Source organism: Cyanistes caeruleus, chromosome 1, assembly GCF_971803275.1.
Source record: "Cyanistes caeruleus chromosome 1, bCyaCae1.hap1.1, whole genome shotgun sequence".
NCBI classification, from domain to species: domain Eukaryota; kingdom Metazoa; phylum Chordata; class Aves; order Passeriformes; family Paridae; genus Cyanistes; species Cyanistes caeruleus.
In genome coordinates this window covers 51,936,264-51,958,550 of record NC_141701.1, presented here as the reverse complement: position 1 = coordinate 51,958,550, position 22,287 = coordinate 51,936,264, and positions in this window count along the sequence as shown.

Here is a 22,287-nt window from a genome sequence, read left to right as displayed (position 1 = left end):
TTGCACATATTTTGCAGCTGACAGAATGATGAGAACCATGGACAATGTAAAGGAAATTCTTCGAGAATTCAATAATTCCTTTGCCATCTCCAAATTTGCCACTTCAACCTGAAGTGACATGAAAGAATAGAACTGTGTTAATACTGGGAATGTAGGATAGCTCCTACTCTCTAATAGCACAGCACTTCCAGCAATGAGAGGGACAGCAGTGTAGTCCATCAATCCTTCAAAGCTACCTGGAGACCAGTTTTAAGTCAAGACCTGCCATGGCGTGTATCTCATAGGTTGTGTTCTGCAACACCCATCTCACATGCACACAAAACTTGCCAAGGTACCAGCAAAGCTCCTCACATGAAGAAGCAGCTGTCTTTTCCCCACATTTAACAAAATGTAAAGTGAGCTGGGTGCCAGCAGTAGGAAGTGTAACTGGTAAATGATCATTTGTTGTCTGGATAATTTTAATAGGGGCTGTGGTAATATTTTTAAAAAACACAGAGGAAGCAAACATTGGACATAAGGCTCAAAATCTGCCTAAAGTGTCATGAAATTGCCTAAATGTTTAGCTGAGGTTTCTCTGGCAGGTTTGCTACTTCTGCCATGGCTTTGGTTCCAAAAACACACAGGCAAAAGCAGCACCTAGGCATATTCCACAAACAATGGCAAGTTGGAAAGAAATGCAGAAAAACCCACCCCCAGATTCTCATTTTCATCTGGCTTCACTTTAGAGTCTTGCATAACCTGAGGTCATCCTTCTCCTTGCCCTTTACCAAAGCAGTTCACAAACAGTAAATATGTTTTATAAGAGAAAGCTGGAAGGGAAGCAAAATAATCACAGTTGGGTCTTGAATTTCTTTTTCATTTTTGATGAAAAATTCAAAATTATTTTCCCAGCTCTTTTTTTTCTAGAAGAAGAAAAAAAGTTTCAGAGAGCCAACATGAAGCTACTCAAGGAGCTACTTAGCATTGTGCCCTGGGAATCTGTTTTGAGGGTTTAGGGGTACATGAGTGTGACGCAGTTTAAAAGAACCATCTTTTAAAAACACAGGAGCAGGCAATCCCATTGTGTCCTAAGTCAAGAAAGCAGGAAAGATGGCTTGGCTGAAAAGGAAACTCTGCTTGGAAGGAAGAAGAAATTGTAGATTTGCTGGAAGTGAGGTCAGGCTTCACAGGAAGTTCACAGGTCATCAATGGCTGCAAATCTTTTGGATGTGAGCAATTTATTCATTACTGATGGTTGGTTTGGGGCTTTTTTAGCTCCTCATACCCCTTTTTAGAAATTTCTAAGCTGCTTCCCATGGCAAAACAAAGGAGCCTGAGAACAGCAGCACCCCATTAGAGAAAAGGAGTATCTGTCTCAACATTGTCTCCACCAATCACTTCTCTAAAGGAGACCATGAGCAGTGCAAGTCAACTATAGGTGGTGATGTTTTGTGGTAAGTAAAACATTTACTAAAAACAAGCTGTGAAAGTTTTCCATTGTAAATGCAACTTCTCTTGTAGAGTTCATAATTACTATTGCTGTCACCTTCATCATCAAATTATCATTCAACCAAGGAACTGTTGAGTAAAGTCATCAACTTGCTGTAGTTATAAAAGAAGAAAAGCAGGAAGGGTAAAGAATAACACAGAAATTATTTTTTTTAAAAAGTCTTGTCACAGAGAAAATTAAATCCTTTCCACCACTCATACTGCCAACTAAATATTTGTGTTTATCTCTTCCCATCTTTTGTGCTGTTCTGTATATGGGGGAAGACAATCTTTGGTGAGGCATCAGAGCAGCCTGATGGGCAGCTGCAGCATTTTCCAGGGACTACAGGACCATTTCAGAGATCCCTGAGAAGAGGCTGAATCACAGCACTGTCTGTTTGATCGACTCTCTCTCCCAAAGCATCTGGATGGAGCCTCAGACAAGAGATGCTCAGAAAAGGAGCTGGCTGCTTGCCCCACTGCAGATGAAGAATTTGAGCAGCACAGAGAGCACAGGGGAAGGGAGTGCATTATTTCCAGTGGAGGGAGAGATGCCAAAAGATGCCCCATATTTGAAGGAGCTTATCAAAATACAGAATCAACATATTTACTTGCAAAGGGAGAGAGGAAAGACAAGGATAAATTGACTGGATTTTGAAAGGTCATCTCCAAATCTAGTGGGTAAATCTAGCCAAATCAAGGCATAATTTCTCCTCTTGTGGTATAATAATTCACAGAATTTAAGGTGAGAGAATCAAGTCCAAATCAGCCCCAACTCCCTAACAGGATTATTCACACTGTGCATTCACAGGTACACAGGGGAGAACCGACGGAGTTTTCAGGGTTCCTCTGATGTGCCTGTCAGCCTTTTAGATCCAGTTTGCACAGGTGCAAACAATACAAGGTAAAAACAGTTGTGAACTGTTTCCAGTGCCACAGGCCATTGTGTTCTGATGTTATAATAAAACCTGGGGACACAGCAAGCAGGTATTAGACTCACCAAAGGGTTCCTGCATGAGGGATCAAGCACGAGTTTAGCTGGAAGATGGAGGTAGGGGGTCAATGTTGTAGGCAGGCTGTAACCCATGTGTTAGCATCCCCTGGAGCAGCCTTTTCACTCCCACATCATGAATCTGATGTGCAGTCATGTGAAATTGCAATGGCATTGAGTGTATGCCAAGGGTGGACACTGCCCCGACCGGCACAGGGAGGAATCCCTGCACTGCCCAGGTCAAATGCCATGATCACAAAGGGTGTCTGTGCTTCAGCACATGTAGAGAAACAGAAATCTCTGCAAACAGATATTTTGCTTTGTAGCAACATGTCTCAGCTCTGAACTAGAACATGTGGAGAAGCAGGATGACATATTCAGCTGCTCTCCCATCCCCTCCTCACAAAAGATAGCAAATTGCCTATTGTTCTTTATTTTCTTGCACATCGTTGTGAAAAAGCTTTACAATCACTAATTTGGGTGTTTGCCAGAATGAAAGCACCCCTAACATTCAAAAATGGTACTAGAATAACTAGGCACAGGCAAGCCTTTTTGCACAGAAAGTGAATTAAACTTAAATACTTGCACAGGCATTGGCCATTGAATATACCAAAGGTTCTTCTAAGCCCTGGGAAAGCCTGAAACATGCTGCTTCAGTACTAATAGTTTTACTCTTGGTAATAACCCAGCCTTGGAGTGGCCAACAGAGCTGGCCCAGGATAGCTCATGCCCTTGCTCTCCCTTTCACTCACAGCCTCTTGTGTTTGCTGCCAAACACTTGTAATTCCCTTATGCAGACCACTGAGCCTTTGGGACCACAGGAGTAAAGCAGTCAATCCACCAGCTTTTTGTAACACCTCCAGTGCTGCAGGAGAGAAGCAGAAACTCTTCCGGGAACATGAGCTACATGCAAGTATAAGGTAAAATAAACTGACCCTTTGAGCTTTGCAGAGCATGAGATGCAACCTGTGTGACCATCCTCACCAAAGGGCGAGAGTAGAATCATGTGGAGTGTCCCTGTGACACAGCCACAGCTTCAATGAGATGCTCCAGCCAAGTTCCATAATGTGGACTGACAGACCTCAACCAAGCCACGTGAGGAGCCAGCATCTGCAGCATCACTGGCTCTGAGCACCTGTGAGTGACTCCACACACTCCCTTTTTCTCCTGGGCAAAGCCTGGCATGGTGAGCCCAACAGTGGAGCTGTAGGGAGTGGGTTATGCAGCAAGAGGGGTGCTGCTATGAAGAAAGGAGTGTTTATTCCCCCTCAAACCTGATTTTTGTCTAGCAGGCAAACAGGAGGCAGTACAAGGGGCTCAGCTATTACCTGTTGCTGTTCTCACACACACTAAGCCAGGGATACATGAGCACAACCCTGTCAGTACCCCAGCCAGCAGCAGGAGCATGAGCGCTCCAGGTGCCCTCTCCTCCCTGCCGTGCACGTACTGGAGGTAGGAAAGTTGTTCTTGGCAGAAATTCAGTGGGCATTTGTGTCTGCTAAGGTCTTCATTGCAGAAGAGGTGAGAGAGCTCCTGGGAGTCACTCAGGATTCTGGTAAACAGCAAACTTTTGCAACATGAGATTTAGCAGCACCTCAGAGAACTTAAAACAACTCCATTTCTAAATATTTGCTCCACCATTCAGTGAAGGTCCTACAGTATTTGCATTCACAGAGAACAGGGCTGAAGTGGATCCAGCTCAGGTAGACACATTCCCACACGTGTCCCAATCCATATGTGATTTTTGTCAGTGCCACTGCAGTAGCAGACAGCAATGGAATAATTCCTGTCAGGACATTTTATTGACACAGATGTCTTACATATTTTTGTCTCCACTACAGGAGACAGCACTGGGTTAGGCTCTGCAATTGCACACTGACTGCAGCTGGTTGGCAAAGCAGAGAAAGCCCTATCTGTTAGAAAAAGACAATTTTCAAGTTCTGCAGTCACCACAGGGTGCTTAAGGGGTCTGTGTTATCCTCTGAAAACCAATCCTTTTCTATGAATCCTTTATTTGAGAATCTTTGAGAAAGGCAGCACAAAAGAGAGAGACAGTCAAGTTCTGTTATGGAAATCATGAGGCCAAAGACCAGACTTTCAGAACAGCAAAATCTTGAAGATAATATCAAGTAGATAAATAAATAGGAAAAATATTTCAAACAGGTGTTTGATACTCTCATAAAACCACCATTTTCTGTGTCTCCTGGTGCCCCTTCTTCCCCTTGCACCAGAACTTGGCCCCTCTGGCCACAGGCTGCCCAGGCTCAGTTAGAAGATACCCCTTCATCCCTCCTCAGGTCTCCGAAGCTGAACAAAACTCAGAGGCATAGAATTCATGTAAATGGCATTAAAAAAAACATCAAAAGCCGACCTGAATTCTAGCCAAGCAAACCAAGTCTGTGTGGCTTCATTTTGGAGAAGCTATAGAAAAGAAAATATAGGCAGAAGGCTTTTCAGGAAAGGTTTTTCCAGAAATTTTATTACAATTTGAGTCTGCAATTGGGAAGTCACAGCTACAAAAAGGATCTCAATCTCACAATCTCAGCATTCATTTACAAAGTAAAATGGACAAATATTTTCCCCCATCAGCATAAATGAATAACATATGTGTCCTGCAAGAAGAGGGCGTGTTTGAGAAGAACAGTGTTTTATCCTCCGCACATCTTTTCTCTTTCCCTTTACAAAAGAAACTTTCTTGACCTAGAATCTTCCAAAACTTTTATATTTTGAGCTCTGAATCATCCCTCCCTTTGCAGTACATTCAGAGAAATACTTCAGCACTGGTACACACGTACAGCTGCTACATTCATAGGCACACATTAGGCACCTCTATGCCTTTACTGCTTTAGACACCAAACATGAAACATTCGATGCAGCATCCAACACCACAAAACCTCCTGACTTTCACCACCATGGAACGCTAGGACACTCAGCAAAGATTCAGTGTGCAATTCCTGATCTGAAGCCCAGTGAATCCAACAGCCAGCCCCGTCCCTGTGTGGGGCAGAGAAGGGATAGGACCTTGAAGCTCACTGGGAAGGTTATAAAACTCAGTGGGAGGATGACAAACAGCCAGAAGACTTCCCATCTGTGGAAGGGGAACTCGATGGGTCATCTCTGGAAGTTCCCATGGCAGCTGCACCACAGAGGGAGGAAGGGCAGTCCCTCTGGTAATTAGATTTTAGGCTATTCACATCTTCAAGCAAAAACCTTAATTTTCATTTCATACATTGATAAGGTACACCATAAACCTCAGGAACTGATGTCATGCAAAACTCCAAACAAACAGACTGAAGACACAGATGCTGCTGAAGGTAGGAATGTGCTCAACTTTAAGATTAGGTTCATTTTGGGGTGTCAGGGCATGTGAGAACAGCAACAAACTACCTGCAATGAAGGTGTCTGATGCTTTAAAACAGTATTATTTCTAATATCATTTTGTGAGCATTTTTCAGAGAAACAATTCTTTTCTTAGCAAACTGCTTCTTGGTGAGTTTTTACAGATATGGAAGGAAGGCCACTGGACCACGTCCCACCACCCTCTGGGATGGTACAGAATGAGAAGTATTGTGCCTGAAGGCCCAGGGTAAGGGAAGGCTTTATAATCTCTTCCCTCTATTGTTAACTCACAGCATCAGAGAGCTTCTCACCAACTGCCGCACACTGCAAGAGCTCTTAGTGCAGCTGAGCACTGGTGACTCCTGGATCCCTTCCCAGAAAACTCTTCCTCCAGAAAAACAAGTTCTTCAGATTAAAGAGAAATATTTAGATAAACAGCAGGACCCAAGATATAAAAAGCTGGCCTGGCCAAGAGGAGGCTAGAGGTCCCATTTCAGGTACCAGAGCAGTCAGTGACATTGGCAAGAACAAAGACTAGCATAGAAAGTCAAAACTTCCTTGCTGAGCTTGGAAGTTTACACGGATTTATAATTTGAATTGAATTTGTGCATGGGTATGTAAGTTTTAAAAGCAGACAGTGTTCAAGCAAGCTAAAGTACTCTAAGGTACTCTTGCTTTCTTTTCACATATCACATCAAATTATTTCATTGTCATGAAACTGAAAATAAAAAGATGCTACCATCTTTTCAGTACACCAAGTTTTCAAAGACGACATAAAAACATCAAAGCAGCAAAATGAAAACATTTCTAGGGTTTTGTTGAATTCAAATCAAATCAACTTCAGCAGTTGTCAGTGAGATGTCTTTACAGAGCCCTGATAGGATGCAAAGTGAATGTCATTTTCTGCATTCATTTCCTTACAGGGCCAATCTGACAGCAAGATTTTCATACATATAAATGCAGCCTCCATAAGCCCTTCCATCCAGCTCTAAACCTCAGGATTATTTCCTGCTATTTTTCAGGCAAAGCAACTGCAAATACTGAACAGGCATATTTGTTCAGGATGTATCCACTGCCCAACAGCTCACACTTGAAAGAAAATTGATGCCAGTGGAAGTAAGCTGGAAGACCAGTGGACCCATCAGAAGGCCCCCCAGAGCTGCCAGCAGGTGAGGGATCCACAAAAGAGTCAAGGAGTAATACTGAGGCTAATAATGAAATTAATTTTTGCAAGATTTTCAAAGCATAGAGAAGATGTCTGGATCTGTGACAGAATGGAAGAAAAATAATCATAGGACAAGGTCTATGCAAGGAGAAATGATCTTCACTTTGAAATGGTACCCTAGCCCTGATAAACAATTTTTCTTCTATATATGTAAGATATATTAAATAGATATCCCAAGACATTAATGGAAAAAGTGATGTCCTTGTTTACTGTATCACTGAAGAAATTTAAGCATCCTGGCATTTTGCAATATAGTACTAATACTAAGACTACTACTACTACTACTAATAATAATAATAATTATTTGGGGGGGTGAAAATTAAACCAATCAAAAGCATGGTTTAATTTGTCAGTAACTTCAGCTCAGAAATAAAAAACAAAAATACATTCTGGTCAGGAGAAAAAACAAATCTTTTAAGGGGAGTTGCTTCTCAAGTTATATATTCATGCATTAAGAACACAGTATCATTACATTAGGGATCCAAAAGCCAAATTTCACTAATTTAATGAATTTCTGAAGCAGATGATGACTCTGGAACTACTCATTTATCTTTTTTGCCATTATCTTCTGTTGATCAGTTTGCTGATAGAGTGCCTAAAAAACCCAAAGACAAAAAAAAAATCTCCTAGATGTGAAGAAAAGGAAGAATTTTCAGAAGATATTAGCTCCCCCTCTGCCCTCTCCTGTAGACATATTATGTAAAGAAACCCACAGCTAGGACTGGTGGGGAAGCATCCAGTCTTGAGTAGTTTTTGGTGGGCCCCCACCAGAAACGTGAGTCTCACAGCTCAAGTCAGGGGTGGGGTGGCATCTTCCCTATCCCAACATTATCCTCTCCAACCCATGGCCAAGCCAGGCAGGATCCACAGTCCACGAGGCCAGCTGGCTGCTCAGAACACCAAAAAGCATCAAAAATCCCCTCTTCAACCCAGCTAAAGAATTTTTGCATCCCATGAGGGCCCAACAGCCACCTTTGCCCTGCCCCACCTCTGTCCTGACATGGGTCCCCCTGCAAGCCCCCCCACTGGTGCCTCCTCACCCACTCTCCTCACTCAGGGAATCTGAGACAGGGGGAGGTTTGAGAGAGGAACAATTGTTTATATCTTTGTGCAGGGGAAATCTGGGATTATTTATGGAAATTCAGACGTTGCTAAATAACAGATGCTCTTCTGAGAAGGAAAACTTCTTTTGTTTTGGGGAGAGGGAGGGTTGGAGGGGATTATTTTTAAGACAGTTTGGAAAAGAGCTGAATGTTTGCTCTGGAATATAGAGAAACTTCATTGAAATAAAACAAACGTTTCTTGGGGTATCTATTTCGTGCAATACCTAATGTTGCTGAACTTTGCACCCGAGAAAAACATGACACAGAACAAGCTTTCCTTCTTCATTGCCAAAGAATAAACAAAAATTAACTAAATCTTCATAACAGTTTGGTTTGTGCCCTGCAGAGAAAACTTGCTTCCTTTCAGGCTATTGCTCTGCTAAGCGTGGTAGAGGAAAGGGATGTGCACTTAATAAGCAAAGAAGTAAAACTACACTGAAATCACAAACTACACATTAAAATCTTAAACAATAAAAATGCAGAGTTCATTAGAATGAACATAGGAACTCCAGCTAATTCTCCAACTCAGTCATAGCAACTTGTCCCCTGCACGATTAGCACAGCTCTTCTCCAAGTTTGCTCTATAAACACGTATTCAACAGATCTTATTTTGTCTTATTGTTCATAGTGGAGGTTTCAGACAAATCTCTTCCTATTAGACACCACATTTCACACTGGTATGGTTAAAAAGACTTCATATTTTGCTGATTTTACTGTAAATGTCCTCTTTCTTTTATATGATATTCCTAGAAACTGGCACCCACGAAAAGATTCTTTGAAGCATGTGCAATTTTCTCATTTTTAACTTCAACTTTTAACTTAAAAATGTCGCTTTTTCTTGTAAATGCAATACATTAGACCAAATAATTTCCTGCTGGAAAGAATTCATACTTTTTTTTTCCCCAGAATTTAACAGTGCAGCAGCATGGGTTGCCACTGCAACAAACAACATACTCAGAACAAACATCAGTAATGAAAATAAGCTGAGCTGTGACATGTTTTAAAGGCATTCTAGATGAAAAAAATCACAATATTATCTTTTATCAGAAGGGTTTCTAGACATACTGGGTAACCTTGGAATTAACTGTAAGATTTCTCGGGCAGCCAGCACAGGCACCTCAGTGTTCCCATCCCTCCCACTGCTCCAAGCCAAGGGTACAAATCAGGTGACAGTAGGAGCCAAACCATGTCAGACACTGGCTTCTCTAGAAAGGTTCATCACCAGGGAATGAGCTTCAGGACTTGATGGTGGGATCTGCACAGGAACATACAGGAAAAAAAAATAATTTAAAGGAATCAGAAATAAAGAGGAAAAGCTCACACAATCAATGCCCTTTTCAGACCCAAAAAAAGCCCCAGCCAACAGGATTGCTATGCAGATCTCCACACATCAACAGCCTCTGCCTAAATCAGCCCTATTGTGGGGTTTGGTCTTGATTTTTTGTTTTTGTTTTTTTCTACAAATCATGATGCTCATCACACACCCCATTTAATCTTGTACCACAATCATCATGTCATTGCCACTCATCCTAACAGGGCAAGAGGCTGAATTACTCAGACTTTGTTGCAGTGACACAATAGGGGACAGTTCTGCCCAGCATGGCCATCTGTAAAAGTCACAGGGCTGCTTTTAAAACAAAACATGAATTCAAGAGATTTCTCAGCTGCAGGTTTCTCAATGTTTCCGCAGTGGGTGCCATGTAAAGGTACAGGCCTTCATCTGGTAGAGGTGATGCCTTTGCAAGGTAAAGCTTTGGGGAAATAGCATATAGCTACATCTGTCAAAATAAAAAGTGACCCACAGAAACAACAGCTTAGACTCTCGCATTCATTCTAAAGAGGCTGAAGCACAAATGTGTCTAAATTTAAACTTTGTCAGAATCCAAAATACACTAGGATAGTTCTGCACTTAAGCTAGAAAGTAGCAAGTATTAGGTAAAAGAGACACACCAAAGCTACTCAAACCACACTGAGATGGTCCAAGGGGCTGTTTTCAGGAATGATTCACCTTACAGTGGTATAGTAAATACAACTCCTGGGATTTGCAGTTTATCTGTCTCTTATGTTCATCCTGGTTCACTAGCTTGACTTCAAACCTCAGTACAATGAGGGTTCATAACATTTCTGCTGGTTATAGGAAAATAAATGATACCCGCTCTTTTAGGCATATTGTTTCTTGCTAACATGTACTGCCCTAGTCCCAGAAAATGTTCACTGATTGTAGTAAATATGCCCTGATTACTGAAACAAAAATATTCTTAAATTAAAATACAATAGGTGTATTAAGAAATCTCTTCTAGTAGCAACAAATGAGAAACACCAAATCTTGCCAGCTCTTACATATGCACTTCATTGTAAACTCATCAATAATCCCAAATTAAGCTCATGCAGAAGTGTTGAAAGGACTGGGGCCATCAGAGAGTCATCCTGCTAGCACTGACAACCTAAGTAGTGTGCTAGCTTCAACTAGGCTACTCAGAGTTGTAAGCTGGACCTCGGGCATGAGGCAACTGCAGTACCAGACCCCCATTTGGGGGGTACCAGACACTGACCCCCTTGCAGCTAACATCTGTCTCCCAAGTGGTGTCCTTGGCACTTCCTCAGCAAGCATGCAAGTTCATGTATAACTTCAAGATTTTAAATTATCTTGATTCTATTAAGGCAAACCACAGACTCAGTTTTTACACCAGACATTTTTTTTAGTGCACAAGTATTGCATATACAGTAATTTCCAACTTATGAGTGATAGAATCTTATTTTAAATAAGTGTTTTCCATGTAAATGCACTGTGTTAGAACAAATCACCACTTTTTAATACAGATCATTGTAATTAGGAGCAAGCTAAAATGTACTGAGTTTAATAGCAAGATAAAATGTACTGAGTTTAATAGCATGATAGTACCTTAAACACAGAACAATAAATAGTTTCCATCTCTGGAGGATAATTGGTCTAGATGAGGGCTGAGGCAAGTAGAAACCAATAATACTCTGCAGCAAGAGGAGGAAATGGTTATATTCATTGAATTTGGAATGAGATGCCGTATTTAGATTAAGACATGTAAATCTATTGGATTAATCAGAAAAATATTTGGTTTTTAGATAAAATATAATTGCCCTTTTGCAATAAACCTGATACTTATGCACCAGTCTGAAAATGGGAATCTCTTAATTGTGCTGAGCTTAAACTTTAAAAAAATAAGTGGAGACACTTTAAGAAGTTTTTGCTTTTAAACTGAGAATGAAGCAATAGCCGACTAGCTTCATATTCCAAAAGTATTTCATTTATTGCTTCTCTTCCCTTAAGTCCACTTAGAGTTTCAAGTATTTGTATGAAGGGTACTGTTTTTATTTAGTACACTGCCATGTGGCTGGTGACATGTGTATCTACTTAGTCCAAGATGACATTTTGTATTGTTATGGGATGAGAAAAACCAAATAGACACCCCTTAGATCTTCATCCCTTACTGTAAGAGAAAAATCCCATAAGAGCCATCAAAGCACAATGTGGACTTAAAATAGCAAATTAGTAATCAAAACTACCCAGCACATTCCTCCTCTAAATAATCACTGAATGCAGAGCCTGCCTCTCCCTGCAGAGACAGAGGATCTAGGGATGATGATGATGGAAGGCCTGGGAATATGAATCGAGTGCAAATTTGTCAAGGAAGTGGGTGAGGGTAAGCTGCCCAGTCACAGAGCCAAGTCCTTTCTCTGTCCAAGTGCCTGCATGAGAACATTTCCAAGGAAACTCTACCTACAGAATTAGGATTATGAGAAGAAACATGTGTACTATTGCATAAAAAAGGTGGGTTTGCTAGTTAATAGGAACATAACACAGCTTAAGGGAATCTTCATCCAGAAGAGGCGCATCCCATGGGAAACGCCATTACACTTGTTAGCCACATTTTGCAATGCATTCTTCCAACAGGATGAGATTTTCAAGAACATTTATGACTCAGCTGATCCCACTGTGACACTGGAAAATAACTTGTGGTTCCTTCCATACTGACAGTTCCATTCCTTTCAGGAAAAAAGGATTTCCAACATCTTCAGGAGTGTGTCAGAGAATAAGAACAGAAATATATCCAAGGCTTCCAACAGCAGATTTCAAATGAACAATCCCAGTCCACTTTCCATGTGATTGATCGTGAATTTTCCTCTCTTTTTACCAATGCTGCCATAGAAGCATTATTTTACAAAAATGACAACTGTGCACCACACTGAAGAATAAAATTAGCAGGAAAATGCATCTCCAACCACAGGACAAAAGTGTTATCTCCTAGACTAAAGAGCCCAAGTTTGTAAAAAGAGAACCAAAACACAGAATAAATATAGCAGAGTAGACTGGCAGAAGCGAATGGCAGCACACAAATAAATCAGTGATGCAACATGGACCCCTGTGGTAGAGATTTGCTTCAAGAACCAGTCAGTCCCTCACTGGGGAACCTTGTCATCATCATGCACCAAAGGTAAGGAAGAGCTGCAGACTCTCTTCCAGATTTGTTCCTCTTGTGAGGCATGACTGGCAAAGGATGCTTGAAGGGTGAGGAAACACAGAATATTGAGGCTGCCTCTTTGGGAGAGCTCAGAAGGGTGTTTGATCCTTTTTTTGGACTGTGGAAAAGCTAAACACATGGCAGGACAAGCAGAGCACTGCTAAGTCACAAGGAGCCTCGTGACCTTGTAGTGCTTGCTTGCTGTGGGGAGAAGGTCAGTGGTTTTCACAAGCAAGAAGGTCAGTGAAGAGCAAGGGGGCAGTAGCAGATTTCAAAAGAATAAGTGAAAGTAATGCGGTTTCTTTGCCTAAAACAGTGCTGAATTAACAACCAACCCACCCATTTTACAGGCAAATAAGCACCCTTCACACATATTTGCCAGATGCATTTGTCCTCTCTGTGTCTCCCAGCCTTACCTGCATATGTCTAAGTCAGCTAAGCCAGCTTCAGGCATCTCTTTGCATCACATCTCAAAACCAATATGTGCCTGTTCTGAAGAAATAAACCCCTCAAGGAGCCACCTATCCTGTAACCCCTCATGGTTTGCTAAGGGTCCACAAAACCTTTGCATCTTACTAAAACCTAGTAGAAAAACTAAACAAACTCATCCCTCCCTCTAGCCCAAGGACTCCCTCTCTAACCACAAACATCTGTTTTTAAAGCATTTTGGATGCTACTTTGTATTAAACTTAGCAGGTTTGGTAAAGCCATAAGTACTATTAAAACCACCCCTACCAGCTTCCTTGAATTTCTCTTTAGAGCCTTTGACTCGAGCCTTTGGTTTTGCTCTTACATTAGCTGTTAGTTCATACACTTTTGTCTAGAAGCCACTCTTGCTGAACTCTAAATCTCCACTCTGCTTCTACCTGCTTCCCTAACCCCCAGCTCAGACCATCACTAATCCTTTCCCACCATTATCCAGGTTTTAGGACCTTGCAATGAGACTAATCCACCTTGCAAGAACCTCCAGCTTGGCTGTAATCCAGCTAACCCACAGTGTGTTTGGCACCTTTCTATCCCATGGAGACAGAAAAAAGAGTCAGTGTCCCCACCTATACCCAGCCAAGTCCTTGCCAAACCTACTATGAGGTGGTGTGCTGTAAGTGCATGTTGGAACTTTTTCCCACTGTGGAGCCCAACAGCCCTAGTCACCACTGGAGTTCCACCTGCTAGCATAAGATACTTCCCAGCATGTTCATTTAGATGTGCCTGCTCCATGTGAAGACTGTTTCAGCCCCAAGAAAATAAAACTGCTCTACTCCAGTAGAGAAGGGGTTGTGGTCTTTTTTAACATGGAGAAAAGAGCATTAGAAAGTCTTGGTAGAAATGCCACTATAAATGAAGGTAATGGGGGGAGCAAAGGATTTGCTAAATTAATTTGTCCTGAGATGTAAAGAAGAGAGAACAACAGGATGCAAGTAATTTACAGAAGTGCTGGAAATGCCTGCAATGGTGCTCAGCACAGAAATCACACAGGAATGAAAAAAAATATGGGGCTAGAAGAGAAATAATGTGTATTAGTGCATGGGTGGCAAACAGAAAGGATCATTCTTCTACTAGCCAGCTATGTAAAATTGGTCTACCACTATCTGGCATCCCACTGTTGGGTCTGGCTGATTGCTGCAGCCAAGGTTCCTCCTCAGTTTATAGCAAGGCGGCTGTAAACAAATGTTTTTCCTTTAAAACCCATATAAACAAGCCATCCACTAACACTCTCTTGCTCCCAAAAACTATACACTGTGAATTGGTATGTGAGCTCTGAAAAATTACTCATATTCAGAAGCATGCAGTGTTGTTCTGTCCATCCCCTTTCAACTTCATTTTGTGACCTGGAATCAGTTTTGCCTGTGCCAGGGCAAGTTAGAGCTGGCTCAAGCCCAGAAAATTTTCTTTGCATACAAGACAATGATAATTCTCACCACAAGGATAAAATATCTACAGCCACTGAAAATCTAACACAGCAAGGGCAGAGCATTTTAAGATATTAAAATCAGATCTTGATGCTTAGTAGGAAGAGTACTACAGGTGTGTAGCTGTTCTACATTATTTATTGATGCTGTTAATAAATGCTGATATATAGCCACATCCCCACCAGACAGCGGCTTTATGAGCAATTATGCCTGATGACTTAAAATAAAAAACATTAATATAACACTGTTTCTCTAAATACATACCTAATTGAGACAGAACAGAAAAGAGAAAATTCCTTTGTATGTTAAGGTCAAAGTAAGATTATGCTGGTTTTTGCAATATCCTCATATCTGGAGAAGGAACCATTTTTATTTTTTTTTCCTAACTGCTGATACTAAACATTGAGCTAGTCAGAAATCCCTCAATAAAAGGCAAATATTAGAGGTTTCTTCAGTCAACTCTCTTGTTTAACACATGAATCAGCAATCAAAGTTTTGTGAGCCCTCAAATACTGCTTTCAGTCTCTGGGGAACTGGGAATTGTATTCCCTGGGTCTTTCTTCAGATGATCAAATAGGCAAGAGCAACGTCCTGGTCTGTAGATAAACCACAAGCACTGTATGTCATGTGCAGATCAGTCAGAAGATGCCACACAACTGTTAAGTGCTCCAGCATCAAAATGCATTTTGTACCCGGCTCATATCATGTTTTTCAAGATTATATTCTTTCTGTGAACTCCAACAACTTTTAAGCTAGACTTGGAGGGATATTTAACTAAACTGTCTTCTTAAGATACCAATTTAACTCCAGTAATAGAAATATCAATATAGTAATAGAGGGCTATATTAAGAGCTAGTCATTATTTATAAGACACGAGAACCACAATGACTGAGAAAAAAGTCCCAAAAGGGACCTCAGGAGATAATCAGGTTCACTTTCTGTCCCCAAGACCCTCTCACTGCCATTCCTTACTCATGTTTGTCTGAGCTATTCTTGCTCCACACTTTAGCTTAGAGCTCCCTAGCCAATTACCTCTAGTACTCCACTGTCCTTTCTGCAAGATGTTTTTTCTAGTATTTGCCTTTGAAGATCACCCTTAATCACCAGAGGCATGGAGGAAGAGTTACTCCTTTATCTTTTGCACTAGTAAATTAACACTTGGAAACTGTAATCCCAACTCCCCTCAGTCTCCATTTCCTTTAATTATTTTTTTTAATATATATTTTTCTGAACCCCTGTCATTTTTATTTAGTAGAAATGCCCCAAGCAGACACTGTACTCCAGCTGCATCCTACCCATTTTGGAACAGAGCAGGAACTTTCTTCACACATCTTGCAGGCAAAATCTAGTTTACAAATCAAAGTACATCTTTTTTTTTGAAAAAACATGGCAATCACAACTTTCCATTCAAATCATGACACAAAACAATCCTTAGATACTTTTCAGCAAGAACTGTTGTTTTTTTCCTATTTGTGTAGCTCTTGCTTAACTATACTACCCCAGATTTATAATAGCAAATACTACTGTACTGAACTTGAAACTAATGAATTCAATCCCATTTCCTCAGGCCATTTCTCTAAATCCATTCTCCAAGCATCTTCTTGGTTAACCCAACCATTCCTTTACTTTCTTTCCTCCAACCAGAACTACAGTTCTACAGGCTTACTCATTCAAAAGTAATGGCAGAGATCTCTCAGGCATAAATCACAGTTATTACAGAGTTTTTGACTACAGTATGGAAAAATTTAAGCAAAACTCAAATGAAGAAAAATGAATGAGAATGAAGATAAGAAGCTTATTGTTAGCTGGCCAGTTTGACCCCACTCCTGACAAATGTCTGATAACATGGATTATGACATGCTAGGTAGGAAAAGAAGATATTAAATGCTCAGTAAGTGCCATCTACAGAGAGAGCAGAGGTGGAAAACCTATCCGTCTTCAGGAAGAATAAGAAAATAAAAATCCTTTCTCTATATTACAGTGAAGAAATTTTTATCTTTTTTTCTCAATGTCTTGCATATTCTAATACTGAAGCAGTAAAAATCAGAAAGTTTGACCCCATAATCTGTTGTCAATATGACCACTCATGCACAGAGGAAAAAGAGATTTTATCCCTGAGACAAGTGTTCTAGCACATAGCTGCACATGGAAAAACAGCAGAATTAAATTAACCAGTTGAATTATCTGGATCATGTCAAAGACAGATATGAAAGCCATAAGAGGACCTTTTTTGTTTTTAATCATAGCTCAGCTACCATCAGAGCCATTGCTCTCAGCCATGACAGAAAATCTTGAGACACTTACTGTGCAAAAGCCTGCAATCCCATGACTCTGAATAGGGTCTTTCTCAAACACGGTCACTTGACAGGAGGTGTCTGTACAGGACAGGGAATGCCCAAAGCTAAAAGCAAAAGTCAGGCTCTGTCAGCAGTTTTAAACTAGACTAATGATACATGAGCTCACTTTTTGGTTCCTCCTTGTCTGGATTCAAGGTCCTCTTGAAACTCTTCCCAGTGCTGGGGATTTAAGACATCTTTTCTTATGCTACCAGCGCTCATACTCTGGCTTCTCTCTAAGTGTTAAAGTTAACATTTCTCTCTCCTCCATCTGTTTAAACTTTTAGAGCTCTAAGCTACTACTCCTTTCCAGCTCTACTGCCTTTCTAAGTGAAAGAGGTTAATGTGTTCAAAGGGGGTGGGAATATTAAATGAATGAAAAAGAAGACGCACAGATCTCCTTGCTACACGGATAACAGCTCCTCAGGGTTGATGAGAGCTTTCTGAGCTGGGTCACACTCAACTACATTGATATCAGCAGGAAGTTTGCTGAAGGATGTCATCTCCCGGGCTCCACAAACAATTTCCTCCTATTCACTCATTATTTTGTTTATCATATAAGGTTTGCAGACATATAGAGTGTTGTTAGGCTTCAATTTAGTAAGTATATGTCTGCATATGGATTTTTATAGGAATACTCAATGTTGTGAGCCTCTCTAATTCCCCTCCTAAGACCAGAATTCACTTATTTATTGGTGGTTTCTGCACTGGGGCAGGATTATTCTGCCTTGAAATTCTGTGGCTATTTGTCATTTTGTCCTATTTGCCATCTAATCCAAAACAATGCATACTAAGTCTACTTTTTTGGCAAATACCAGACAAAAAAACCTTGTCTATAAGAAAACAGAAATAATAATTTTTATAATTAAAAATGATTGAACTGCAGATCTTCATCCACGGTTTTAAAATACACTTTGAAGTCAACACAGACATTAAAGGCACAGAAGAAAGAGGAAAACTGAGGGTATAAAGATGGGTTTACCAAGAACTGAACTTTTCAGAATAATAGGTTTTCAGACAAGATAAATGAACCCGTTTTCCTATATCTGGACTTCATTAAAGTGACATATGGGAAAAGACTATAATGTAGAAAATGGGAATTGAATTCAACAATTGTAAGATGGTAACAAAGTAACAACAGAGAAGGATGTGCTGACAACAGAACAATTGGTCTGAAGGGGGAGGTTTCCTTGGAGCTCTTCAAGAAGCTATATATTTTTGGTCATGCCCCTGACTTAAAAATCATAGTCAGAATCAACATAGAGTAGGTAACCTGCAAACTGACTTGTGCACCACCTGCAGTGTACATATTTCAGTAGGTAATGTGTGCCCTGGCGTGCTGCTGGAAGCTGCCGTGGCAGTAGGGGCTAGTCCAGGCAGGTCCACTGAATACCCACCCCTGAAGGTGATGGCACTTTTTTGGGGTTGGGGGACAGGGCACAGGGAAGAAATTTCTTAGTTTTTCTCTCTCTGGACATTGAGAAGAACCAGATTACCTTGAGGCATGGTGCTCTGGAAATCAGTCAGCATTCAGCAGTGCCAAGCATAAGGTCAGGGAGCTAGAAATCTCTGAGATTTTTTGTCACAGTCTGGGATTTCACTAGTTTGATGAGGAGCAGAAAAAACAATGAGTCAACCAGTAACAGGAAGAGCAAGAACCACACCTATGATGTCACTGTAAAAGAAAAATGTGGTCCTGATATATACGGAGACAAAATTATTTTCCTATTCAGCAGGAATACAGATTTCATTATAAAACACTTTAATGAAACCACCTCTGTAATATCACACAAACCAGTCATGCATGAAAACACAAACTGGAACAGGTGTGGGTTCCTAAAATGGATGAAACTAAATCAATTTGACTTATACACCCTACAAAAAGGAGATCAAAAGCAGATATAATGCTATTTGTAACAAACAGAAGGGATCACCAAACGCAGAACCTGATAAAAGTTACTTACACTGCCAGACAAGATCAGCATAACAGCAAAAGGTATAAATAATCACTAATACATCTTAGCTGTAAATTAGAACTATTTTCTAAAACAGAGAAACAGTACCCTGGCCATAAGGCCAAACTTGTTAATAATTGATTACAAGAGGCAATGGACATTGAAAGTCTATTCTAGTCCACTACTTTTCTGTTCCTCCTAATAAATAGGCATCCTCACCACTGAGAAAATAACTAAGCCCAGCATGTTATAAAGCTGGCAAATTAGTACGGGTAAACTGCCAAACTGAGGCCTACCTCAGGCCAAATTAATAGGTACAGAATTGATTTTTCTTATGTGGTACGGTATGTGTAAGGGAGACATGTAATCTATAAAGTTGTTTTTCTGCATTTCATGCCAAGAATTTTTCTTGAGACCTGCAGGCTCGACTAAATAATCACTAATCTTTCAAAGTGAATAACTTCAGCCAGAATTACATACATACTAGGTCAGGCACCTGAATTTTATTTTTTTTTTTTAAATCCACAAGACATTAATTCAACATGATCAAGACTTTCTCTGTGAAGCCCTAGTGCTAGTCTCTGCTGGGAGGAATTTTCCACTTTTTTATTTCAGTTTGAATAAATAAATTTGAAATGTATTCTATAGTGCCCACATGGTAAGAAATAACAATTTGCAAAAAGAAAAATCATTAAGCAATTGAATTCCACAGCACTTTAGATGAAGCCACATGAGTTCACACTGTATTCTGGACTAAACTTTGTGTTAAAGGACAATTGTACCCAGAAGTTGAAATGTGGAAAAAGTTAAGTGTTTTGTAATAGGGGGTTATTCCCAGAAACAATTCTGCTACTCTGGCGATCTACTAATTTAAACAGCTTCACTCCTCTTTAGGCAGTCTCCATTTGTTTATTTATAGATCATTCATTTATTAATATTTTTCCCATCAACTGAAAGACTTCTTCCCTATAGAGTCAGAGTGGTGTGGAATGCAAGAATAGGATAGACTGAGGATGGCAAAATGTATGTTTCCCAAGAGTAAAAGTTCATTTGTTCCAAATGTTTTTCTATCAAAGTCCAGAAGGAATCACCGTAAAGCTCCTTAGGAGACTCCACTCCTACAAATAAACATTGAAAATGAATTGAAATGAAAATGAGAGGGGTTGAAAGTGAACTCCTATACCAGGGTGCATTTGAGAGCTTGGAAAGCTCTATCATGTTATGTCCACACGCTGGCATCCAACAGAGATGACAGCCAGTGGAGGGTAACGCACCTTGTCTCTTCCGTGGTGTTTGTGGAGCACGCGGCACCACGCCCCATTGCGAACATGGCGCTTCTGACAGCAGAGTCTGGAGCAGGGAAAACATCTGCTCCCACAGAAGGAAAGATTGTAAACAACATGGAAAGTCTGGATATGAATAGAGAGTAACCAACAGTTGCTGCCTTTCAAGAAAGACGGAGAAGTTCTGTAATGACAAGACAAAAGGTAATGGTTTTAAACCAGAAGGTAGATTTACATTCAATGTAAAGAAGAAATTCTTTATTATGAGGGTGTTGAGACCCTGGAATTGGTAGCTCAGAGAAGCTGTGGATGTCCCACCACTGGAAGTGTTCAAGGAGCAGCCTTGAACATCCTGATTGAGCGAAAGGTGTTCCTACCCACAGCAAGGAGGTTGGAGTGGATGATCTTTAAAGGGCCCTTCCAAAACCAATGTTCTGTGATTCTCTGTTTCTGTAGGTGTTCAGCTGAAAAATTCAGGTTTCAAAACCAAGAAGCTGCATACCCTTACACAGATTATATCAGAAAATTTACTTTTTCTTACTGTAAAGAATGTTTAATGGTTCAAAAAACCTATAGAGCTTAATTCAGAAGGTGAATCTTACTGTAAGGTGCTTTCATGTCCTTGTTTTTATGGTTAGAGTGGGGTTTTCCTACCTTTTTTCCTAAATTTGAATTCAAAAAAATTTCAGCAGGATCCCACTACTTTAACTGCTACTCGGTTCTGTAAAACTGCCCTATTGAATAAACTAAAGTTCTAACTTTGTCATATGAAAAAGGATGCCACCACAATCCTAGTGAAACACTCCATCAGCAAATATGAAAATCTTGTACTCTCCACAGAGCTCACACATCCTATTCACCCTGTAAATTAGGAAGGTAGGTGAGAACATCTCTGTATAAATAATTCCTTTCTGAGGTCTCTGCCAAGAAACCCAGAGAAAAGTCAAACTAAAGTTTATCTTTACTTTTTCCCATGTGTTTTTTGTTGTCAAGTAAAATACAGTGCATGCAGAAGTAGCATGTTTGAACAAGAAGTAGATAAATCACCTCTATTTTGAGCAGGGACCAAAATCTACTGGCTTAGAGACAGTTACAGACATCCAATCAAAGTCACCCAAAATTGTACTCAAAACTAGTTCAGATTCACCTCAGATTGAAGGTTTTCAGGTACATTTTGTGAACTAAGGCTTAAACAAAGTACTCCATGGTCAAAAGTCACAACTTTTGTCTTCCTCAAGGCTTTGACCCACTGTATGATTGAGCCCAGCTTTTAATCTTATTACACCTTGGTCAGCTCAGATGGAAAAGTAAGTAGGAAAACACTTCACTTGAAACCAGATGCTCCAGCTAAGCCATATTCCATAGAAAAATAAGGGAATGTACACTTTCTTTAAAACAATCACCACAGTCAATAAAATGTGCTGTGGGGGAATGCAAATACAGTCCCTCACAGAATATAGATTATGATTTGTTAAGCAAAAAGAAAAAACAACACAAACAGGCAACATACGAAAATATTCGTTTCCACAGAACAAAGTTAGCCCTTAAGTCTGGATTTTGCAACTCTGCATATATAAATATATATATAACTTTACTCACACAGGGTATTTGGAATTCAGTGGGATTAGTTGCATGCATAAATAAAAGAAAGTCTTGAGAAATATATGTATATATTGCCATAAAGGGTGAAAGGGAGTGTTTTCCATGCATTGTAAATTTAATATCAGATTTATTCTGTCTTTCCTAGCTGACAGATTCACCAAGAAACAAAGAACAAATAGCAGGAAAAAAATTGCACTGCACCTATTCTGCAATGTTCAGAGCACAAGCTGATATATCAAACACAGTGCTAATGTTCCTGTGCACATCATTCTTTCTCACTGGTTTAAAGAACTCAGATTACTTTTTTTCCCTGTTTATTTCATCTCCACATAGGCTTGTGAATCCTTGGCACAGAGGTCATTTTCACACATGTCAAAGAAGTCTCTGAGGTACCAAATAAACAGACTCTTCTTAGTGTAGTCTATATTTTATCCAGGTCCACAGAAAAAAGCAAAGCCAAATAAAGATTATATTTTAAAGGAGTCCACAAGTCTGGGAAAATTCTTTGGTTAAACCTTTTTCTTTCCAAAAAGATGGCAAATCAAGGCAAGATGCTGCTTTTTAATCATCACAGGGTATG